Raw genomic sequence first — 18,896 nt, 5'->3', positions numbered from 1 at the left:
CAATTTATAGTGTTTTGTTACAGCAGCCCAAGTGGATTAAGACACCAAGTATTTGCTAAGAGTGTTTTTGGATGAGATTAAAATTTAAATCGGCATATCGAGTAAACCAGATTGCCCCCCCTAATGTGAGTGGGCCTCATTTAATCATCTGAATGCCTAAATAGAACAGAAAAGCTGACCTTCCCCTGTGAAGAGGGAATTCTGCCAACTTGTGTCCTTTGAACTGGGACACTGAATTTGCTCCTGCCTTTAGACTCGAACTAAAACATTAGCTCTTCCTGATCTCAAGCCTGCTAGTTTTTAGAATGGAACATCATCATTGGCTTTCCTGATTCTCAGAATTGTGGACTTAGGCTTGAGTCTTCAGCTCTGACTTACCACCCTGCAAATACTGAGACTTCTGCATCTCTCTAATCATGGGAGCTAATTCCCTATAATGAATGTGTTTGTGTATAAATATATACATATATTGTTATAAACACACATATATACATATTTATGCCCTATTGGTCCCATTTCTCTCGAGAACTCTAATGGATTGCCTGATATTCTTAATTTTGACTCTGTTGACCTCAGCACTCTATTATGGAAGATGGTATAATTTTTATTTAGCAGTAATTACCTTATTGAATACATTTTTGAAGTAGGAGGAAAGATATTTTCTTTTTTGCAGCAATACAGATTTTTCTTTTTTGCTATAGATGTAGATCCCAATGATTATTTCAATTAGCTGATTTAGTATTGATGAAAATGATGGAGAATATTTTTAAACCAAATTCCAATTACATAATCATAAACCTTCACACTTAATTAATCATAGTTTACATGTTTGGAAAATTGAATCACTCTTAAGGAGCCTAAGTAGTTATTTATGTATACTATAGAAAATTACAGAGGCAGGAAATTTGTTGATACTCCTTTTAAGGTTCTTTTGAATTTCCAAAATATTTTATAAGGTTTAGGTTACTTTGAAGTAGGATTCGCATTTATAAAGAAGTAATCAAAGTTGAAAGAAGGAGCACAAAACTAAAAGTCAAGTCTCTTAGAAACTAACCTTGACTCTGACAATGATTAGTTTTTAACTAGTTCACAGCAGTGGATCTCACTTTCATTATGTATGAGTACTGGTAATAATCAGATAATATGTATGCTTTTAGTATTATTTCATCTATAGGCAACAGTGTGAGATAAGTTTCTTTGTTCTGACTCATCTAAACTCATCTTACTGACTTGGGTTTTTCTCATCCTACTTCTATGACCACAGAATGACTCCCTCCTCTGGCCAGACTGCACTAAGGAAAAACAAATCTGATATTCATCTGTCATGAGTTTAAATAATTTAAAAGGGATTCAAGTGTGATTGACTCTGTGTTGCTGCATTTGTTTTGCATTTTAACAAGACCGACATTTTTAGCTAAATGAATGAAACTCAAAAGTGGAATTTCAGATGACAGTATAGTTTGGGACAGAAGTTTTCTTAGCCATTTGAGGAGCTTTCAGGGTGATTGTTTATTTGGCTTACCTATAATATTGAGAGAAGAATGTACAAGTCAGGATTGGCCAAGAGATAGAGGAACTGCTGCCAACCATACTTCATTAATTTTTAATCAAGTATTATGTTCTAGGCATTGTGCCGGTTCATAGGTATGTAGGGTTAGCGAAGATGGTGCATAGAACTTATTAACTACTTGTGCTTACTTGTGACCATGAAATCTACAAACTTAGAGAAATATTGAAGACCCCAGGCCCACAATGCCCTACATCGCATAACAGTCATCTCTTCTTACTTGATAGAGTTTGAAACACTGTTAAAAGCTGGAGGAAAGATTAGAACAATTCTTCATATCTTACTTCAGCCCTGAAATAACCTCCACATTTTCTCCTGTATCTTTCTTTCTTTTCTTTTTTTTTTTTTTTGGTCCTGTTTTGCTTTAAGGAAGAAAGGGCACTTAAAACAGTAAACAGGGTGATTGAGATAGAGACAAGTAAAAAAATAGTATCAATGCATTTTGATAATTGATCCCTCAAATTGTACAAATAGTATGAGATAATTGTATAATTAAATTGTAAAATTGTATAAACGTGTATGAGATTAAGTTTAATTGAAAAGAGTGTTACTGAAAATGATTAAATACCAGTTAGCAATATTTATCTGCTACTATTCAAAGTCACAAGCTGGACACTAATAGTAATGTTCAAATTTATAATCAACAGTAAGTAATAAATAGACTAGCAAAAATTCTTTTATAGGACTTCTATAGCCTCTTAAATTAATTCACCAAAACTCAAATACTGTCCTTGATAGCATTGGAGATGAAAGCTTTACTTTTTAATGGGAAATCTGCATCTCATTGTAAAAATGGAACACTTCATTCCTGGTCTATACATATTTTCAGAAACAGTAGTTTTTGGATTGCCAAATACTTCACATAAAGACAGTCTTGAAAATTCATTTCAGGCATAAGACACCTATATATATAGAAAGAGGACTATTAAAATGAAATAACCACTTCCTGGGACCAAAAGGTTATAATGATGAAAACTCTTCAAAGTGATACCTTTTGCCTTATGTTTTGCAATCCTAAGCCTGCAAGTACAAAAAAAGATTGAAGAGTGAGAAATAGATACAGTTTATGATGATTATTGATATAATTGCAGTTCCTGGTACTACTTGGGTCAACTATCAAGGAGCAGGGAGAATTTCGGCAGTAAAACAGTCTTATCAGATTTATCAAATTTTTTCTTAAACTTGATCATTAGTGTCTCCTACATGCAACCATTATTACATTTTTCCTTTTGACATTTTCCTGCTTTGCTAAGAAAGAAAATATATATTAGACTGGTAATATAGAGCCTCAAGTTTTGGTTCCAAGTTTGTGATTTGGAATAAGTCCTATATCTTATATAAGCCTTCTATTGTAAAAGTAAAACTTCCATTTCCAAAGTTTTAGAGAACAATATTTACAGTGGGTTTAAGTTTATGAAGATTTTTTAAAAGTCCTATATAAGAATTCCCTCTAGTTTTGATTATATTGACATTTGATTATAAATTTAGAAGGTGGATCATGACCCCAGTTACCAGTGCTGGGTACTTTCTACAACACCAAGACATCTCTCACCTTGAAGATCAAAAAAGTAAAGTGTGTTCAATTCAGATTGATCTGATCTGACACCTTGGTGTTGAGACTCAGGCTAACTACCATTTGTTAATGAATGTAAGCTGTCTCTCAGAAATGTGAGTAGATCCGTTGGTATTTAGATTGAGTTTAAAGTCAACCAGTTGGAATATATATTTCACAAAGTTACATGCGTTTGTAGATCAAATGATCCTGGGATTTCTATGACTTTGTTGTGAAATGCCTAACTGATAGAGCCTCAGAAATTACCTGTAGTTTGTGTAGGAGAACATAAGGACAATGTGGCAGATGTGGCTAATGGACTGATAATGAAAAGTCATACTTTCCTGAGCTTGTTTGCAGAGAGATGGGGCCCTGTGGCTGCTTCCCCCTAAAATGAATGTAAATGAGAGCAACACGCACATCTTCAGGGCCAAAGCAGTTAAGGACAGATGCACCTTTCCTAAGGTCTCTTTTCTCCAAATACACAGTGAGAGGATCCCAAAGACTGAGCCGAGGACAGGATTTCTGAAGGCCGTTAAATGAGGAAACCCCACCTGGCCATTCAAGTGTCAGAAATAACATCTGTTGTGTGAAGGCACTAAACTGTGGAGAGTTGCTGGCCGTACTGAATTATTACCAGACCTTCCTAATACAGAATTTGATTTTTTTTCTTTTCTTTCTTTTTTTTTTTCTTTGCTAGTGATAGCACTAACTCAAAGATATTTAAGGGTTGAGGAAGAATGATACCATCAGTTTGTTTGCAGTCTCTCAGTTTATATGGTTTACATTTATGTTTTTGTCCTGTTTATGCTGTTTGTCCCTACTGGGGAGTTGAGGGGCACAAATCCATAAAAACTTTACTGGAGAAACCGAGGGTTTAGGGGACTTCCCTTAGAACACATTGCCAGTGAGTGTCACAGTGCAGTGGAGATTTGTAACTCAGGCAAATGGATCCAAAGCCCACACTTTTCCAAAGTTCTTCAGCCTGAAAAAGCCTACAAGTTAGTTAATCCAAGAGATCCATGGTGGTACAGATGCAGTCTTAAGGTCCAACTATGTCCTTCCTTTGCAAGTTTTATTGAGGTGTATTCTATGTAGAGGAAAGTACAAATATCATGAATGTTTCATTTCAAAGACTGTGACAAATAAAGCACAACTGTGCACCCATCATGCAGATGAAGGCGGAGCCCTCCATACCCCCTGCACTAGTTCCTTTCAGCAGCTCCTCGCCTCCTTTAACCTAGAGACTAGTTTGACTGCATTGCATTTTATATAAATTTGGTAATATAGTGTGTATTCTTTGGTGTCTGGCTCTTGTTTTTTTTTTTTTTTTTTTTGGCTGATTAGCGTATTTAAGAAAGCCTCACTGTTGGGTGAAGTGAAGATGATTCTTTTTCATTGCTTGTGTTTTCTTCTTGTTTGTGTAAATCACAATCTGTTAATCCATCCTTCTACTCACGGGCACTTGGGTAGTCTTCACTTTGGGTTTATTGGAAATAATCATACTCAGTGAGTCCCACATTTTCCCAAGGGAGCACACAAGTGACAGGACCAGAGGGCGCAGTGTCTCCTGCTTGCCGCCTCCCCTGCGTCCCAGCCCTTCACGTTTCGCTGGTCGGACTCTTAAAGGAAAGGGAACCAGAGGACCCTTGGCATCCACCTTCTATCTGATTTTACACTGTGTGTTTTGGTATTTTTACTCCTTGGATACTCTGTATAGGTTTACCTTTTTGAGTATGCTGAATGTAGGAAGTCTAATTTTAATTTATTCTTTATATAAAATATTAAAACAATTAATAAGCATTTCAAAGTTGAAAATATCAATTTAGTATACAGAAAAGATCATTGGACTTTGAATTCTGGAAAAGTAGATTTAATTTCTATCTCAGGGACTTTGTTTCAAAAAAACCATCTTCAAGACTAAAATTTGCAATCTGCATGATAGAGCTATATTCCTGCTGCAGAAACTTTTTCTTGTGCAGATGTTACATTTGTGAATGCCTTTGGTAATCCTAAGGGCAGTACACAAATATTGGTCATTATTAGGGATAAACTTGCAAAGAAAGTGGGTGCTAAGTCTGAGTGTTCATAATAGCTGAAACAAATCTAAGGTCGAATTTGTTGAGATTTTCTTCATTTAATTTTCTTTTCTGTGTGTGTGTGTGTGTGTGTGTGTGTGTATGAATGTACTTTTAGGTCTACTTTTATTTAGTTAGACAAGAGAGTGAAAGAAAAAGAGAGAAGGGAACGCTATCCAGGAAAAATGAAGCTTAAAATTCTTGCCAAGAACTAGACAGGCTCCCCACAGAGTGAGGTGTTACGGTTATGGACATCCGTTGCCCCCTCTCTTGGGACTCATAAACTGGCTAGATGTCCTCCAATTTCTACCCCAGACATAAAACGGCTCGGGTGCATTGTCAGCCGTGATTACACCCTCCCCAAGGGTCCTGAAATTCAAGCACCCACTCCTAATCTCCCTGCTACAACAGAAGTCCCCTGCAATCAAAGACAAATTTGTAGGTCAATGAGTTGAAAATTGGTTGTCTTTAACTTTCTGATTTTTAAATACATTTTGTACAAATTGGTTCCAAGGAAAAATAGGATGGGATGGTGAAAAATAAGAGCTGCCACCTTGCATTAATATTCACAATATTGTCTACTTACTTTTGGTTTCTGGACTTGGCTCCTGTCTCTGTCAGTAATAAAAAGATAATAAAATGGGTAAATGGAAACCAGAGAATTTGCAAGCTGTATGATAAGTGTGGTTTTTCATGTTTAAAAAAAAATGTTCATCTGGGAACAAACTAACTTAAAGATTTTAAAAGCCAATTTCAGCTTAGCGGCTGGGGTTTGTTTGAAATCTTAACCACTGACTGAGGTGTGACACTTACATTTGATACAGCAAATCTTGTCGACTGTTATTTTAAAGGACTGAAATGTGCTTTTATTGCAAAATTGTCTCAGATAAAAAATATATTTTTACAATCTCACTCTGTCATAAACTTTCATGTCAGGTTGTGGCTCCGCAATGCATGCGGGGGAAGCATTATACAGAAATAAGAAGGAGACATGTATAATATTTTATTTTCCATTTTAAGAGAGGAACAGAGATGGTCTTATACCATTCTTGTTATCAAAATACTAAATATTACATACTTGATCGGAAATGATCTGTAAGCATATCTCAAGTCATAAGACTATTGCTTATTGTTGCAGAATCGTTTTCTTAGTTTGATATACTATAATGCCATATATATAAGAAGTTCTGTGAAATGTGTTTATACTTTCTCTCACTTATCATATTTCCTGAAATAATTACTAAAAACTCCAGGCCAAAATTCTACAGGAGAGGGGAGCTTGATTTATATGATTCTCACACTAACATTTCAAAAAATTGAGTTTCTCAAAAAAAGTTTTCAATGAATTGTGTTATAATTAATTAAACTGTAGATTTCTCACTATTATAAGTCCTATGATTTCAAGTTTAAAAGTACTTGAAAAGATTCCATTTATATGAATAAAATGTCTACTCTAGTCTGTGTTTGAGAATGGAAGGATACAAATTTGAAATGACATTGATTAGCACAACCATTGGCATATTTGTCAATAGATATCAATGATAGAAAACAAACTGGCAAGCAGTTTTTGTCTCAGGGCCATTTCTTTTTAGAATATATTATTTGTTTATTGACCTTAGAAATCTGGGCACACATTAAAGCTTTTAAACATAAAATAATGATGGTGGGAAAATTAATTACAAGGCATTGCTCACATGTTTCAAAACACCAAAATGCTATAATTCTCAAAGAGAAGTCCTCTGCCCTTAGCCTTAGGATTTTAGGGCTTCAGTGTATTTATATATAGGCATATCTCAGAGATTCTGTAGGTTCAGTTCCAGACCACTGCAGTAAAGCAAATATGATAAAGTGAGTCACATGAATTTTTTTGGTCTCTTGAGTGCACAAAAAAGTTATGCTTACACTATACTGTAGTCTAGTGTGCAACAGTATTATGTCTAAAAAAGTACATACCTCAGTTGAAAATACTTTATTGCTAAAAAATGCTAACCATCATTTGACAACGCAGTCTTTCCACAAACCTTCAATATGTGAAAACCACAATGTATGTGAAGCTTGATAAACTAAGCACAGTCAAATGAGGTATGCTTGTATGTGTATATTTACAAATAAAGAGGGTTGTTCATATTGTTCCTTCCCTTACACTGGCACTAGAAAATGCTCTTAGGGTAATTCAAACAGGATAACGAATGTTAAAGTGCTTTGCAAGCTAAAAAAAAAAAAAAAAAAAAAGCTTTGACTCCTGTGCCACCCCCCTGAGTTTGGTATACTCTTTACATCTGTTGACTTTTAGAATGACTTTTGTGATTATTTTTGCTTGACATGAGAGTCTCAAGTGAGCTGTGATTTCCACTTGATATGTGGGTGTTGAGCGCTTCCTTGGTGGCCCAGCAGTGAAGAACCCACTGATAATGCAGGAGACACGGCAGGAGCTGAAGGTTCAGTCCCTGGGTCGGGAAGATCTCCTGGAGAAGGAAATGACAGCACAATCCAGTGTACTTGCCTGAAAAATCCCATGGGCAGAGGAACCTGGTGGTATCTCTAAACAGTTCAACATGACTTAGCGACTAAATAGCAACAACAGCAGCAGAGGCCAACTCGTTCATAAGATTTCTGACACCAGATGTCTGGGATTTTTCCCACGCTGAATCTCCAACACCAGCTTGATATCCTTTATTCAGTTCTGACACTAACCAGCGGTAGCATAGAGGCTGCTGGTTAAGGGTTGTGAGACTGCCCCTCCCCCAGCCTCTAACTTCAGATACTAATCACTAGTAGTAGATCCTCGGGTTGCCTAAAATTTCTGACCAACTTGGCTGCAAATTGGAGGTTCCCACAGTACCCTCCCTGGATTCAGTAATTTGATCGAGCAGCTCATAGAGCTCAGGAAAACAGTTCACTGATTTTATATTTTATAAAGGTTACAAATGAAAAGCTGGATGAAGAGATACATAGGATGAGGTCTGGAAAGGTCTTGAGTGCAAGAGTCTACCTTTTATAATTGAAATGCGCTGTCCTCCAGGCACGTAGGTGTGTTCACTAACGGGGAAATACTCTGAACCCAGTACTTTTAAGGTTTTTATGGAGGATTCCTAATGTTAGCATGATCACAAACTGCACTTCCAAACTTTTCCCTTCCTGGAGAATAGGAGATGGGACCAAAAGTCCCAAAGTTCTGCTCCCAGCTTGCTCTTTCTGGTGACCATCCTCCATCCAAGAGAACAGAAAGATATTCCTATCACCTAGGAAATCACAGAGGACTTAGGAGCTCTGTGTCAGATGGTCCCATCACTCAGTAAATTAACGAAAGTCTCAAGAGCTTTGTGTCAGGAACTTGGGTCAAAGAGTAATGATAGTATCTCTCTCTACAAGTTCAAGAGATCTGTGTCAGACACTCGGGCCCTGACCAATATATATGCATATATATAATGTTTGTTTTCTTATTTTACAGAGGGTCTACACTGCTGAAGAATGAGACAGCTAGGCTTTTAATCTAGGCTTCCATGATAAACTCAGGGCACTGAGTTTTCTATCACATTAAAAATTCTAAGGAGATACTAGCATCATTAAAATCTTATTTAATTATACTTTTTATTAAGACGTGTTAATGTGGTTACCGAGTGCTGCTGGATTGTTAATAAATAATCTTTCCAACAAGAATTTTATGATCATGATATACTAAATAGAAAAGCTCTTTAGATTTATCCATGTTATGATTTTGAAAAGTAGTCAAGTTAGGTATTTCTGATGTCAGAAACCCAGTAAGAGTAAGCTGCTGAATTCAAGTTAGTAAAGATATTGAGCCATTTCTTATCTGTATGAACAGCAAGAATCTGAAAGCATAATTCCAGCAAATACACTCTTTGAGAATCAGCCCATATGTCACTAGACGTCTTAATATTTAAGGTGAACTAGAAAATAAGACCAGAAAGATTTCATTTACTTCCAATCTAATTCAACAAACACTTATTGAACTCTTATTAAAGGAAGGTTCTGTTTCAGAGACTGTGCATATATAGATGAATAAAACGAAAACAAACAGAAAAAGCCGACTCTTGCCGACCTCATCCGCAGCGTTTATGGTGGTTGAGCTTGCGCTACGTAAAGCCTGTTTCCTCTGGTCTGCCTTACTTAGACCAGGACAGAGACTCTGGGTACCTGCATGTTCCCAGTGAAGATTAAGACCTCTGCAGGAAGAGTCGACAATGATTTGCGGACCTGCTCAATCATTTCCTGCTGATTGCTATTGAAATTCCTTGGAGACTGACACTGGCTTACACATAGCTATCGCTATAGTCCCTACACACTTGTTGCTCAAAGTATGGCCTGTGGGCTAACAGTGTTTGAGTCTACTTGAAAAGTATAGATGACAACTTTTCTCTGTTTGGTAGAATTCACCTGTAAAAGCTATCTAGTCTTGGCATTTTGTTTTGGGTGCAGTTTTTAAATTATCTGTTCTGTTTCATTACTGGCAATTGGCCTGTTCCTATTTTGTATTTCTTCCTGACTCAGACTTGGGAAAATGTGCATTTCTAAGAATTAGTTCAGCACAGAGGGCCTTGAGACAACTCAAACTCTTTATTTAGTACTGAATTATGATTGGGTAAGTGTGTATGTTTCATGCTTAAGTGATTTTTATCCCACTTGTGTGTTCTTTTGGAGTTTAGATACCTAAATGTATTAATGCAGACCAGGTTATGTCCTGTACATTCTAGGTAAGCATTGTGATGTGTGTTTACTGAAAATGCCCAGTGCAGTCAGTGAGTTAGAATGCTGTCTCCTGCAGTAGCTGGTCTCTGTTAGGGTTCCATAACCAGTCCCAGCTGCAGCTTCTCTCAGAGTCACTCTGTCTGACGCTTCTGGAGACGCCGTGTGGAAACAGAGCTTCGGGCGCTGAGCTGTGTCTCCTGTGCGTCGTGGGCTCAGTTTTGTCCAGCTCTCTGTGGCCCCGTGGAGCGCTGAGTTTCACATGGTCTCAGTCCTTCCTCCTCAGATCGAGTGTGTTGTTTTATTTAAGATCGATGAAACATATCTCATTCCTGTCATCTATTATTTCCATTATGTAAGATACTTGAAATTTCACTTTTGTATTTCCTCCCGCAAGTGGTTAATTCTATATTTATGTATGCATTAACTTCTGAAAGATTTGCCTTCTTACAACTAGAATACAAGTCCCATGTATTTAGAGAACATTCGCTTTGTTAACCATTATGCACCAGTTCCAAAAACTTGACTCAACCTATAGTAGTTATTAAAACATATTTATTAAAAAAAATTTTTTTAAACATATTTATTGAATAAATAAGTACATTCCCATACTGTCAAATACCTTTAAACCTCTTTTAGGAGTAGATTACTTATCATATTATGAATGATTTAGTTCAAAGCCCTTCTACATGTTCCTCTGTTTTTCTCTTTAAAATGCTGTCTTTATAAAATGTGGCAAATTTTACTGCTTCTCTAGGCTGATATGATCCTCTGAGTTTCATTTTTCCATTTTAGATAATTTCTACACTAATTAGAAAGCAATGAAAAACATACTATTATTTTTAGTCTCTAAAGCATGAGACTGTAGTGCATTTGTTCTTCCACTATAGTTATTTTTAAAATAAAAGGCAGTGTTTCAGTTTCATAGGTTTCTCTTAACTGCCTGGTGAATGCAGTCATTCTTTTGGGAGGTACTTTCTGACATATACTTGGAGAGTAGAGTATAAGAGCCTGTCTTTAAAAACTCACTGTCCAATAGAATATAAAAATCTTAAGGGGTGTGCCAACAGCCCCTAAAGATCAACAGAAAATCCTGAATCCAGTAAAGCTAAATTTATTTGACATATTGCAATAAGGGAAAATACACTATAGCTGTCACACTCTTGGTAACATCTCTGAAGGGGAAAACCGGGGAGGTGGGGAATAGTTGCATGGTTTTAGAATTTTAGAGAGTAATTTTCAGGTGAATCTTGCAAGAGAGGGAACCAGCTGGGACCGGGCAGAGTTTATGCTGTAACTGCTTTGGGTTGGCATGTACAGGGAAGTGAGGGTTTTGAAGTACGGTGTGACAAATAAGTCTCGTCTCCACAAGTCAACTGCTCTTATTTGCTCAGCCTTCTCTTCTAGGAGGGAGTATTCCCTGGAGCAAAAACCTAATTTTACTTTGCTTATTCTCAGTATTGTTTAACATAGTCAGAGGAAGTTTGCTCAGTCTCTGTATTGTTTAACACAGGAAGAGAAAATTATTTTGGCATCAGGTTTCAGTCCTTCGTTTTTGTGATTTATCAGCTTTGGCTGAAGAAGACTATTATCATCTGATCACATGATAAATTATATATGTATCACTGTTTGAGCTATCCAGCTCTTTGGGAAAGACCCTGATGCTGAGAAGGACTGAGTACCGGAGGAGTAGGAGACCAGAGAGGATGAGACAGTTGAACGGCGTCACCAGTTCAAGGAGTCTGAGCAGACTCTGGGCGATAGTGAAGAGCAGGGAAGCATTCTGCGGTCCTTCAGGGCACAAAGAGTAGGACATGATTGAACGACTAAACACCAGCAGCACTGTTTGATGTTATGGCTGCATATAAAGTTTCTGATAATAATCACTGCAGCTGTTTAAGATTTTCTTCTCTATTGGGGGGCAGGTAATTTATTATATACATATTGTTTGATGGAATTGCAGCCATGAAACAATATTTAAGACTGAAGATTAAACAATTGAGCACTACAACACAGACACATACTAATATGAATTATTATCATCAGAACTGTGGTTCACTTCTAAGCCAGAAATAGTCCTCATTCTTGAGAATAGATCAAATCCCACACCCACATTATCTCAAATTATGTATGGGTATTTCTTGTGTTTGTCCAGTTTTGGCATCAGGGTAAATTGAAATAATAGAATGAGTTGAGAAGTATTCTGTCCTCTTCTGTTTTTTAGAAGACTGTGTAAGGAATTGGTCGTGTTTTCATTAACTGTTTGACCATAAAATTCTTTGGAATTCAGCCTCAAAGCAATCTGTACACTGCATTTTTAAAAAATTGTTCATCAACTCACAAATCTACAAGTTATCTGAAAAGTTTATCTGTAAAACTCTACCTTTCCGTAGCTTCATCACATACTATGGATATTACCTTAGCACTTTATGGAGCAGTGTCACATACAAAACAAATCCCCTCTTCTTTTTCCTGAATGTAAAGTATTGTTGATTTGTTACATTGAACTCATAGTGAGCAGCACTATAAGTCATGCTTGAATGAAGCTTATCTAACACACCTTTTTTCCTAAGAAGCACATCACAGCCGTCTTGTGCTTGTAGACAGCACTTCACTACAGTTGAGGCCATTTAAAATAGCAAAATCACAAAAAAAGCACAAGAACATGAAAAACTTGACACTAAGTATACGTCAGAAAAGAAACTTGTTCCGTGTGAGAGCTGAAATGACAGGGCAGTGTGTTGCCTGATTTGACCTCAGTTAGAACATGTTTTGGGTGACTCAGATGATTCATTACTTTTTATATAAGTTTGTAAATGACTGTGAACTTGCGCTGAGTGTCCGTTTGGGGGGTTACAAACACATTTTGCAAGTCGTCAAATTTGCAAATGCAGAATCCATGAAGAATGGATCCGTACGTTAGTATGCTCAATAGTGTCCTACATTTCTCCAAGGCTCTCTTCATTGTTCCTCATTCTTATTTTTTTTCTGCTCTCAGATTCTGTGATCTCTATCAACCTGTCTTCGTGTTTACTGGTTTATTCTTCTCCTAACTCCCATTTCCTGTTGACCCCTGAAGCAGAATTTTTGTTTGGTTATTGGGCTTTTTGAACTCCAAAGTTTCCTTTTGGTTCAACTTATCATTTCTATTTTTCATTGATCTTTTCTAATAGATGAGACATTATCATCATATCTTCCTTTAATTCTGTAAGTGTGACTTTCTTTAGTTCTTTGAAGGTGTTTGTAATAGCTACTTTAGAGTTTCTCTCCTCAAAGTACATTTGGGCTCTCTAAAATGCAGTTTCCTTTGCCTGTTCTTTTAAATCCTGAAACTATGCTTTCTTGTTTATTTGCCTTTCTCATAGTTGGTACTTTTTTAGTTCCAAACTGGATATTTGATAATACATTGTAGCAGTTCTGATACTAACTCCCTATTTCTAGGGCTATCATTGTTAACTAGTCTACTTGTTTGTTGGCATTTATTTTCTAGTTAGTTGCTTGTTTTAGCTGAGTGAAATTAGTTTTTCCCCAAATGTGCAACCCTTAATGTTGAGCTTAGAGAGTGCAGGCTTGAGTATGACTCCTCCTACCCCACTGGGTTAAAATGGTTTTATCTCTGTCCTCTTTGATTATCTCTTTCAGTGAACTCCCTTTGAGGATACTGCTTTAGTTGCAGATGGCATATCTGCATTGGTATCAGATGCCACAGTTAGCCTATGCTAATTTCTAGCTGATTGCTCTATTGTTTTGACAACACCCTGGTAAATAAATTACTCTGAAGTCTGATCTGATTCTGCCTGAACAGAAACAATCTGATTCCAGTGCTTCTACAACTTCTGTAGGAGTTGTCTTTGAGGTCACATTTTAAGGCTTCCGCCACCCCCAGGAGGACCCTGCTACTTCTTTCCTCAGTTATTTCTACTAACCTTCTAGCTGTTCTGCCTTTTCTCGTATTGCTGTTACAGAGCTATAAGCCCCAACTAATTTACTTATCACCAAAATCACCACTGGTGATTCCAGTGTCCTTAGGCTTGAACTTCTCCACACTCCATTCAATATAAGATGAGTCCTCTTAAGGAGAAGTATGGAGTGCTCTGTGCTTTTAGGCTTCCTCTTCTTCCCGGGCAGAATGTACCTGCTACTGCTTCAGAGTTTAAGGTGAGGACAGCACCCTGTTTCTCTTGCAGAGACACCCATGTTCTATGAGCAGAGTTCTAGGCAAAGATACTGTATGGTCGTCTTGGCTTTCTCCTCCTAACATGGAACCTCAGCTATACTCGTGTACTAAGACGAGGATGCTTAAGGTCTAGTATTCTCAGCCTGTCATGGCTGCTGTGGAACTTTTGTCCTACAACAAGGCCCAGGTAGAGGAAGAGAGCCTCTACCTTCTCAGTCATTTTTGCCTGAAATAGAGCTTTAGCCACATGAAGCTGGGAGAGGAAGGGATGAGAAATAGGTGGTCTGCTCCTCTTGGCAGATACCATAACCCTAGGCTTGGACTGTCATGAAAGACTTACTCCATCTTCTTAACTTCCCAAGCCTAGATTAGACCTCCTGTCACTATACCTGGGAAAGGAAGGGGGCAAGGCATGGTTCAGATGGCACTGACTCTGTTCTTCTAAAAGTTAGCAGGTTTTCTTGAATTAGTATTTCTCCATTTGTTATATGACCTTAGGATGGCTTCCAGACATATTTAAATTGTTTTCCATACTTTGATCATTTGTTTTTTATTGGGAAGAGGATCCACAGAGTTCCTCACATCACTATTCTAGAAGTGCTTCTGACTTGACTTTTCTGGGATGTGTCACTGTTTATAACATCTTTGCATGAAAAGTTCCCTTGATATCTCTAATTTTCTTGAAGAGATCTCTAGTCTTTCCCATTCTATTGTTTTCCTCTATTTATTTGCATTGATCACTGAGGAAGGTTTTCTTATCTCTCCTTGCTATTCTTTGGAATTCTGTATTCAAATGGGGATATCTTTCCTTTTCTCCTTTGTCTTTCACTTCTTTTCATAGCTGTTTGTAAGGCCTTCCTAGACAGCCATTTTGCCTTTTGCGTTTTTTTCTTGTTGATGTTCTTGATCACTGCCTTCCCTGCAATGTCACAGACCTCTATCCATAGTTCTACAGCCACTATCAGATCGAATCCCTTGAATCTATTTGTCACTTCCACTATATAATTCTAAGGGATTTTATTTAGGTCACACCTGGATGGTCTAGTGGTTTTTCCTACTTTGTCCAATTTCAGTCTGAACTTGGCAATAAGGAGTTCATGATCTGTGCCAGAGTCAGCTGCTGGTCTTGTTTTTGCTGACTGTATAGAGCTTCTCCATCTTTGGCTGTGAAGAATATAATCAGTCTGATTTTGGTATTGACCATCTGGTGAAGTCCATGGGTAGAGGCTTCTCTTGTGTTGTTTGAAGAGGGTGTTTGCTCTGACCAGTGTGTTCTCTTGGCAAAGCTCTGTTAGCCTTTGCCCTGTTTCATTCTGTACTCCAAGGCCAAATTAGCCCAGAGACTTTGAAAGATGGGGCCTGACTGTTCTCTAATTGTGATATACATCTATCATCACCGTGGTGGTTTGTGAACTTGATAACAGCTGTGAAGTTTGGCACTTCCTCACAGTTAATACATGCCGGTATCTGAAATTTGTTTGTTCTGTTGTGGGATAGGCATTATTTAATTAAATAACTGTAATGTATGGATGTGAGAGTTGGACTGTAAAGAAAGTTGAGTGCAGAAGAACTGATGCTTTTGAACTGTGGTGTTGGAGAAGACTCTTGAGAGTCCCTTGGACTGCAAGGAGATCCAACCAGTCCATCCTAAAGGAGATCAGTCCTGGGTGTCCTTTGGAAGGACTGATGTTGAAGCTGAAACGCCAATACTTTGGCCACCTCATGCGAAGAGCTGACTCATTTGAAAAGACCCTGATGCTGGGAAAGACTGAGGGCAGGAGGAGAAGGGGACGACAGAGGATGAGATGGTTGGATGGCATCACCAACTCGATGGACATGGGTTGGGGTGGACTCTGGGAGTTGGTGATGGACAGGGAGGCCTGGCGTGCTGCAGTCCATGGGATTGCAAAGAATCGGACATGACTGAGCGACTGAACTGAACTGAACTGAACTGAAATTCATGCATGAGCAAACTGTTCAGAGTGAGAACTGCCTGTATAGCATATGTTGAGTAATGTCCCATGGTAAGAAACAAATACCTAGAGGCCTGTAGGATGAGAATTTGTATCTTGTTATGAGGAAGTCTTTCTCTAAGCGGAGTGTGAAATTGAGATATAAAGAAAAAAGAGAGTTGCTTTGACTTCAGAAAAATGAAAGAATTCTGCATAGCAAAAGGCAACCCAAATAGAGTTAAAGATAACTGGCAAACTTGGAAACATAAACATTTGATGATGTCTTTGGCCAGCAATTCCCTTTTTTCACCATAGAATGAGGGGGAAATCTCAGTGAGCCAAACCTCATGAATCAATAGATAAGAGGTTAGACTAAATTTCTCATATGGTGTGGATTTAATTTTATGGAATGCAAAGTATCTTCCTGTAGGAAACACGGAGTATTAGCAGTCTTATCCAAATCCTTAGCAGTGCACGCAGGTAAACCTTGCGTAACTGTGTGATGGGTGAGTCTCTTTTCTGTTCTATAAGAGAGAGAGAACAATGAGCAGAATGTGTGTTTCTCCAGGGCCGAATTCTAGTATTGTCTCTGGACCACTGAGCTTTTCAAAAAATCGAAACGCACAGTCTCTCGCCAATCACTCTGAAACAATCAAGAGGGAAAGAAATGGAAAGGTTGATGAACTTGCCAGTCACCGTTGTGGTCCTGACTCCTGAAAATAGTGATGATGGGGAGGATGAGATGTCACATATCTGAAACTTACAGGGCATGAAGATTCAGATGTCCAGGGTGTAGATTCACATGGAGTAGGGAAGAATGCCTCTCATAACCTACCTCAGCTGAATTACTTATTGGGAATTGTTGATTAAGAAATGAGAGGATACAGGCAGGAGCAACTCCTGAAATAGTGCCTAAATAACTCAAATATTCCTAAGGAATCCTGCGGACAACTGTGTCAGAGAGGAACTGACAAATGGAATATAATAAGCACAGAGATCATGCCCTTGTCAGCTAGCATACGGAGAGCATTACTGATCCTCAGCAAATTGCCGGGAGCCAACACACGAGACCCTACCCCTAAAGAGGCCATAGGGGAGAAAACCTGACGGGCAAGGCGAATCAGGTTTTCAGGGGTTTTGGAAAGCTGCCCCCGGCTCTCACCTTAAAGATGATATCTGTCTTTCTGATGCCTGCCTCAATGGACTACTCCCTAATTTCTCTGACACAGGCAGGAAGGCCTTCCCCGATCTCTTCCCAAATAAGAATCAATTTAGAATTTTAATCAATAAGTTTCCCAGGTGGTGGTATTTTATGAGATTATTTAGGGTGAAAGGAGTGTTTTAATTTAAACTCCTTTGCTGGTATTTTAGTTTGTTTGGCAAATGCGTTTAGGTCCTTGGTACTAATATGCATGATTGCTTATAATATCCTAATCATAAAACAGCATAAAGAACCTGATCACCTAAAGTCTTTAGTAGGCACAGAGCCCTTCGGGGGTGAGGAAGCCCTATGAGAGAACATAAAAATATTATTCTAAAAGTGGTTATAGTTAAAGATTTAGAAAAATAAGAGTTTAAATTTGTTAATTTTAACCAGGAATGCTAAACAGGGGCTGCCTCACTGGAGCTGCAGAGTCTTTGTGTGGTAAACCTTTTAGATAAATTTAACTGATAACTTCTGCAAAAGGATTGACCTTTGTGTTCATTAAAGAATAGATTACGGAAAACAGCTTTGCATTCACCTAGGTCATAAAATGTCAATAGGCCCCAAGGCCAGAAGATAATGTACAAGACCCTCATAAACAAAGAAGTATGCAGAAAACACCCTGGTTTCGTGAAGGACAAGCTGACGTAATGTTAAACTATCTTCCCCTTAGAAATGTACAAACTTAGGGTATAAAAGCTATGGTAAAAAATAAAGCATTGCCAGACTCTTCCAGACTCTCTGCATCCCCGTCTGGTCATTCTCTCTCTCTCTCTCTCTCTCTCTCTCTCTCTCTCTCTCTCTCTCTCTCGCAGACTTGGCCCTATCAATGCTAGTCTCTCGTCTCTCTCTCTCTCTCTCTCTCTCTCTCGCCGACGCCGTTCATCCTGAGGGTATCCCCTGGATCCTGCCGAGGCTGGACCCCGGCAGCAAATCATTACTGATCCTCAGAAAAATGTAATGTGACTGGGCCTAAAACCTGGTTGGAATTTTCCATAGATGTGTGATATTGGAGATGTGTGTGCAGCTGCACTTGCCAAATCTCCTTTTCAAAGCACAGTAGGTCATGGCCAGAGGAGCAAGGGCAGCTCTGCTCGCTCTCAGGCAGAAAAGGATTTTAGAAATGTCAGGTTCTCTCCCACAAAGGAAGGGGTTAGCAGATTATGAATTGGTGATGAGTACAAGTGTCTGTGATCCCTCAACTAATTTCCATCTTGAAGCTGGGATATAAAGACTCAGGTGCTGGGTGGTGAGTCACAATCTCTGAATAGGTGCTTAGTCAGGACGGATGGGCTGAATCCGGGTCTCGGCATCTGGTACCCAGCTCTTTTTCCAGCAGGATGCCTTTAGACATGACCCTGACACCTTTGCATCCATAGCTTTTTGTTGTTGTTTGGTTGTTTGAGTATATAAAATGGTGATAACACTACTTGGTGGCATATTCAATTAAAAAAAAATAGCAACCTTTCATTACTCAGTGCAGATCAAACAGGAAATGCTTTCTCTTAGTAACCCTGCTTAACAATTTTCTGGACTCTTCTGCGCTGGGCCAGATTCAGAAATACACAAGTGAAAGATGAGACAGTACATCATGTTTTATTCAATTGGGTCTTGATACCTGTGTGTGACTCTTAACCAAGTAGTATGCAGTAGTTAAGG

This window comes from Muntiacus reevesi, chromosome 7, assembly GCF_963930625.1.
Source record: "Muntiacus reevesi chromosome 7, mMunRee1.1, whole genome shotgun sequence".
NCBI lineage: Eukaryota > Metazoa > Chordata > Mammalia > Artiodactyla > Cervidae > Muntiacus > Muntiacus reevesi.
This window is presented reverse-complemented; position numbering follows the sequence as displayed.